The 6,300-nt window shown below is 56.3% G+C and overlaps 1 non-coding gene across 1 annotated transcript; it reads left to right on the forward strand.

Moving 5' to 3' along the window:
- Positions 1-713: 713 nt before the first annotated feature.
- TRNAW-CCA lies at positions 714-786 on the forward strand. The gene has a single exon. It is a non-coding gene; the product is annotated as a tRNA-Trp (tRNA).
- The last annotated feature ends 5,514 nt before the right edge of the window (positions 787-6,300 follow it).

A 6,300-nucleotide genomic window follows, 5' to 3' on the forward strand; every position in this document is an offset into this window, starting at 1 on the left:
CAGGGTACGTCATGGCCTCCACCCCCTCCCACACACAGACACTCTCCCTGGCAGAAGTCTGGGTGCCTCCAGCAGTCCCATGCCTGCTGGTATCTGTGCCACTCTGGGGAGCCGGTGGTCCCTGGGAGGCCCCACCTGAGGGAGGAGCTGCCCCAGAGGGATGGGGCCCCCCATGCCCCTGCCCACCCCTGCACCTGGCTGACCTGAGAGTCGTCGTGGGCTGCCTGTTTTAAATGTAGGTCTTTTTATTAATATTATTCCTGTATGGCAAAGCCAACAGATTAGGAGACGGCCGTCACTGAGAAGAGAGTTGTTACAGATCCCAAGAGGAGGGGGCACACCAGTTCCGGGGGCCACATGGGGAAGCTGCAGGGTCGGTGAGGCAGAGGGACGGGGGAGCTGTGGGCAGGACCCTGTCTTGCCGCTTCTGAGTGAAGGAACTGTGAAGCAGGTGAGCAAGCTCAGGGTCAGCTCTGGGGCACCGGCCCTGGGTGACTAGGGCAGGTGGGAAGTGGCCTGGAGTGTGGGAGCCCTGGGGCGGGGGAGGGCTGGGGGCGGGCTCTGGATTGGCTGGTTTGTGTATGAAATGTGCAGACTGGGGCATGTTTGCTCTCTCCCAGGGCTGGGAGCTGGCTAGCCCGGGGCAGGGGCAGTCCCTCCAGGGTCAGCAAGGACCAGGATGACAAAGCATCAGAATACAGAAAATAAGGACTTCCCTGGTGGTCCAGTGGCTAAGACTCTGCGCTCCAAACGCAGGGGGCCCGGGTTCGATCCCTGGTCAGGGAACTAGATCCTGCATGCCACAATTAAGGCCTGGTACAGCCAAATAAATAAATATTAGAAAAAAAAAAAAAAAGAATACAGAAAGTAAAAGGCATGGAAAGCCAAGGGCAGGGAGTGGGGGTGACCAGCAGTTGCTGACACCCAGACCCCTGTCTGCCAGGACCCCAGGGCCCACCTTGGCTGCCTACCCCCACTGAGCCACCTGGGCCTGTCACCCACTAGAATCCCTGAGGGCCAGCGACCTGTCTGGGAGGTGGGGAAGAGCCTCAAGAGGACTGGCCCCCTTTCAGGCCTGGTCCTTCCTGGCAGCCGGCTGACCTACCTTCACGTGCTTTCTGGTTATTGTGGATTTTCATTACAACTTTTGTTTGAGGATATTTAAAAAGTATGAGAAGGAGGAGCCGTCCCCTCGGAGGGCAACTCTCTGACGTGGGGCATTCCTGCTTCTTGGCCCCATCTGTGTCCCCCTGAGAATGTCTTGTCTGCCCCATTAACCGCTGTGTCCCGGAGCCCAGCACAACTGTGGCCGCAGAGGCCTCTCAGGATGAAACCCCGCGTGTCCCCCCACCAACCCCGACTCCACTGCGTGGGACCCTCCCCCACGGCGGCGCAGGCTGTGGGGATGGCGTTCCGAGGCCTTGTCCCTTCCGAGGGTGTCCTCCTTCCAGGAAGCCGCCGTGGACTGTGGTGCCAGGTCCGCTTCGGTCTCCAGTCCTGAGGGCCCCGTTTCATGCTCTCCCCCTTCAACTGAGATGACCCACGTGCTGAAAGATTGTGTAACCAGGACATTTTCTCTGCAGGCGATCCTGCGCAGTCAACCTCGAATGAAGCATAGAACTATTTTTACGTACTTTAAACAAGTTAATGTTTAAAATACATACATACAGACTTACAATGTTGGGGGTTTTTTGGAGGGAGGACATTCCTTTTTTCTTTAATGTGGTAAAATACACATAACACAAAGTTTACCATTCTAACCATTTTTAAGTGCACATGCACAGCTCAGCAGCATTGACATTCACACTGTCCTGCAGCCGTCACCTTCGTCACATCCAGAACTTTTCATCTTCCCAAACTGAAACCCTGCCCCCGTTAAACACTGAGTCCCCCTCCCCTCCCCCAGCCCTGGCAACCTCCATCCTACTTTCTGTCTCTGTGACTGTGACGACTCCAGGGACCTCATACGAGTGGAATCACGCAGCATTGGTCCTTTGGTGTCTGGCCTATTTCACCCCTCTGTTTCATGCCTTTTTGCTGCCTGGCACCTGGGCTTTCTGGGTCCTGCAGCCACGGGTGGTGAGGCAGACGGATGTCCCGCTCTTAATTTCGAGGACTCAAGTCTCGGTTTTCAAACACACACCTGTCTCTCTGGTTCTTCAATTATCAGGCATGTGTAATGAAGCGATTCTTGCGACTTCCCACCGTGCAGACTCTGGAATGACATCACAGACAGCATCCGGATTGAGCCGGAGTCCCTGGGCCCAGCACCTCTGCAGCCCAGCCCCCGAGTTAACAGAACCTCTGCGCTGACTCTCGTGGACCAAGAGCCCAGTCTCTGCTGTGAACGCCCCAGGCCCAGGGACGTATTTCAGGATGATGTGGGCTCCAGGTGGCCTCAGGACACAGAGTGCCCGAAAGGTCCCCCAGCCCCTGTTGCCACTTCCCTCCACAGTCAACCTTCCCGACTGCTGGGTCCCCACGCTGGACCCGTGGCCCCAGCAGTGCCAGGCTTGTACCTCCAGACCAGGTGGAGAAAGGGGCTCTACCTCCTGCTTCAGTGTGAAAAATTCCAGGGAAGCGTCTGACTTGGGGCATTTACTGCTTCTTGGCCCCGTCTGTGTTCCCAACCAGCCTGGCTTGGGTCACATGACTTTCCCTCCACCCAGTCACTGTGAAGTGACCAGCAGAGCAATGGTTGTGGCTGGGCTGCCCCCAGCTGTCGTCCCCTCGCTGGCCTGTGCCCAGCCGCATGCTGGCTCTCCCAGGTTCCCGCCAGTCTTTCCTCCTCGAGCCTCAGGGCCACACAAGCCGGGCCAGCCCTGCTTCTTCAGCTACCACCCTCTCACGTGTGGGGCGGGCCTGCAGGGATGGACCGGCCTCCTGTTTGCCCGTCGGCGACCAGGCTGGGCGCCCGGAGCTGCATGGAGCCCTTGGCTTGCAGTGCGGGGCCTGGGCTGTTCCTCCTGCCACCAACGGACCCAGGTCGCCTCATTACAACCAAGTCGGCACCTGTTTTGTAAATTATGAACATTTGTGAGTGTTTGGGGAGCCCTGGTGTGACTTTGGCGCGTGCCATTGATGATTCGGGGTGGGGGGGCATGTGGAAACGACAAGCCTTATAAATGGGAATCAGCTGGAACGCCCTGTTACGGAGGTTTACGCCAATCCTTAAATATTGGAGATTAATTTTTTGAAAACATCTATAAAATAAGAGATTTATACCTAAAACAATACCGTACACTATGACAGGAAGGGATTAGAGTCAATTTATTCACGTATTAGTCAAAAATTCAATTTCATATATTGTGAAGAAAAATTAAAACCTTTCTGCATTTTATTACAAATTATGTATTCTCCATATATGGAGATAAATAACTGATAGAGATACAAATACTTAATCTAGAAAATATTTATTAGGAACAGACAACTCTTTTTTTTTAAAAATTTTTGGCTGTGTTGGGTCTTCGTTGCTGCGCGCAGGCTTTCTCTAGTTGTGACGAGTGGGGGCTACTCTTCGTTGTGGTGCGCGGGCTTCTCATTGCGGTGGCTTCTCTTGTTGTGGAGCACGGGCTCTAGGCACATGGGCTTTAGTAGTTGTGGCACGTGGGCTCAGTAGTTGTGGCTCACAGGCTTTAGAGTGCAGGCTCAGTAGTTGTGGTGCACGGGCTTAGTTGCTCGTGGCATGTGGGATCTTCCCGGACCAGGGCTCGAACCCCTGTCCCCTGCATTGGCAGGTGGATTTTTAACCACTGTGCCACCAGTGAAGCCCCAGACAACTCATTTTTCATGCGTTTTCTTGAGGACAATATCGCACACTTTAAAAAATTAATGACAACTTTTTGCAAGAAAAAATATCTACATCCTAATTCTTTTGTTCAGCATCATGTTCTAGCTAAGGATAGGGAGCTGGGCAGCAGGATGAGGGTGTAGGCTGTGATATCCACCCCTTGACTCCGGCTGTGGGCAGGCCGAGGGGCTCCAGCGTGCTGGCACTCAGCCAGCAGAGCCTCAGACCAGGGAAGGTGCATTTGGAGACTATTCTGCTGCTCGAATGCTCCGTGGTTTGTAGTTTAAATCAGTGTTTCTGACTGAATCCCCGAGAAAGCATCAAGTAATGGCATTTGAAGACTGACTTGCAGAGCCGAGAAATCAACGCCCGCGGACTCTTGGACCAGGATCTCACGAAGCTGAATCATCCAGGCCGCCAGCTCCGGTCCCAGGCTTGGTGCGTGTAGGAAGGCAGGCCTCACAGGTGGCGTGAAGCAGGGCTCGCCGGGGGGCCGGTGGCCTCACATCCCCAAGGCCTGCTTGGCCCACCCTCCCCACACGTGCTGTCCTGCCAGGGGATGCCCAGCCCCCACCTGGAACTCTGCCGGGGCCACCTGGCCCTGGGCTCCCTCCACACACCTATCACCCCATCCCGGGTCTGCAGTGGGGGACGTGAGAGGAACCAGGGGGGGATCTGGGAAGTGTGCACCTTGCCCACGACCTCTGCCCTCTGCCCTCTGCCCCACTGTGTGCCCAGGAGGCTGGGCCAGTGGGGTGTGGGCTGACATTGCCCCTGTGTCAGGCCACCCCAGAGAGCCTAGGGATTGAATAAATAACTGCCGTGTTTATTAAAGAATAAATTTGGTGCCTAATGGAAGTGCTGTTTCTATACATAGAAAAAAAGATTTAAAATAAAAACCAAAAGAGTTTCAAAGGCGCTGTGGCATTAATTATTCATCTCTTGCTAATGAAAACATACGTTTGCAGGCAGCATGCCCCTCATGGGGGTCTCAGGGCTCCCAGATAAGCCTGGCCAAGGGCAGGGGCCCTGGAGCAATAGCCGCGGTGTGGCAGACCTTGTGGGGCTGGGGCAGGTGGCCTGAGACTCGGTGTCCCTTTGTGTAAAATGAGGGGACCAGGTACCCGCTCAAGGCTGTTTAGTGAACACCTACGGTGTGCCAGGCACGGCTGCTCTAGCACTCAGGACCCAGCAGGAGACAAAAGAGACAGCCTGGCCTGGAGGAGTGAACAGTGCGTGCTGGTCGTCAGGATCCCCACCCTTCCACAGTCTGGTCAGGGAAGCAGGGAGGGGTCTGACCTGGAGGGGGAGGAGGGAAGCAGGGATGAAGGCCGGTAGCTTCGTCCTGATCACATGATTCAGCCCCGAGGACAGTTGGGTGCATGTGCCACTGAGCTGGCCCGGCTGGGCCACGGGGCTGCGGCTCTCGAGAGAGACTGACCTCACTGAGCTGCAGCCCAAGGCCCTTCACTGCCCTGCAAGGCCCAGGGGACTGTGGCTACAAGTCTGTGCTGCTGGCCTGCCCATCAGGTTCCCCCTCATGGGCTTCAAGTTTGCAGACTGCTGGCCCACCAGCTCGGACTTTTGCCCGGGAGGGGGTGTTACACCCGTGCCTCCCATGGCAGCCTCAGACCCTGCTTGTCACTTGTTTTGACATCCTGTGCTTGTCCCTTGTATCCATCAGATGGACGTGTTATGCTGACGTAACAAACAGCCCCAAACCTTAAAGCAACAGAGGCCGGTTTCCTTCTCACATGAAACCCATGGTTGGAGGGGGACCCAGGTCTACATCATCTGTTGGCCCAGGCTGACGGGCAGCCACCACCCGGGACGTCACTGGATCCCGGCCGAGGGAGAGAGGTAACCTGCAGGCCTTGCACTCAGCCCAGATGTGCTCCACCTGCTCCTGCTCACAGATTGGCCAGAACTGCACACAGGGCCACCTCATCAGAAGGGCCAGCCTCCTGGGCGGGAAGGTGCTGATGGGAAATGCTTGGGGAGCATGACTCTGCCCTCCACAGGCCACACAGCATATCCAGCCCACCTGGTACAGTGGGTGGACCCAGGAGGCCCTGGCTGTCCTGCAGTGGCCAGCAGGTACTGACAGGAACCCCAAACAAAGCTGGGTCCAGGGTCCTCCATGGAGCCCCCACCTGTGGGGCCCTGGAGCTCTTGGATCCTGCCATCACCGGGGGCAGGATGATTCCCGGGGATTTGTTCTTTTTTCCCATTCATTCATTCATTGACAAACACCCCTGAGCCCCCAGCACCACGCAGCCTGAGCTCACACTGGGTAGGTGGGTTCCCTGGGGGACAGAGGGTGCTAATCCCATTGGCCACCCCTCCGGACCAAAGGGCCTGGGGGCCAGAAGAGGAGCATCTTCAAGCTGCATTGACAGTGCGGGCGGTGCAGGTGGTGTCCATGGTGACGGCTCCCTGTGGAGATGAGATGTGCCCTTTGGCGGCAATGGAGGGGGACCCTGGAAGGAGCCTTTGAAGCTCTGCCAGCC

Source organism: Balaenoptera musculus, chromosome 14, assembly GCF_009873245.2.
Source record: "Balaenoptera musculus isolate JJ_BM4_2016_0621 chromosome 14, mBalMus1.pri.v3, whole genome shotgun sequence".
In the NCBI taxonomy this organism is placed as follows: domain Eukaryota; kingdom Metazoa; phylum Chordata; class Mammalia; order Artiodactyla; family Balaenopteridae; genus Balaenoptera; species Balaenoptera musculus.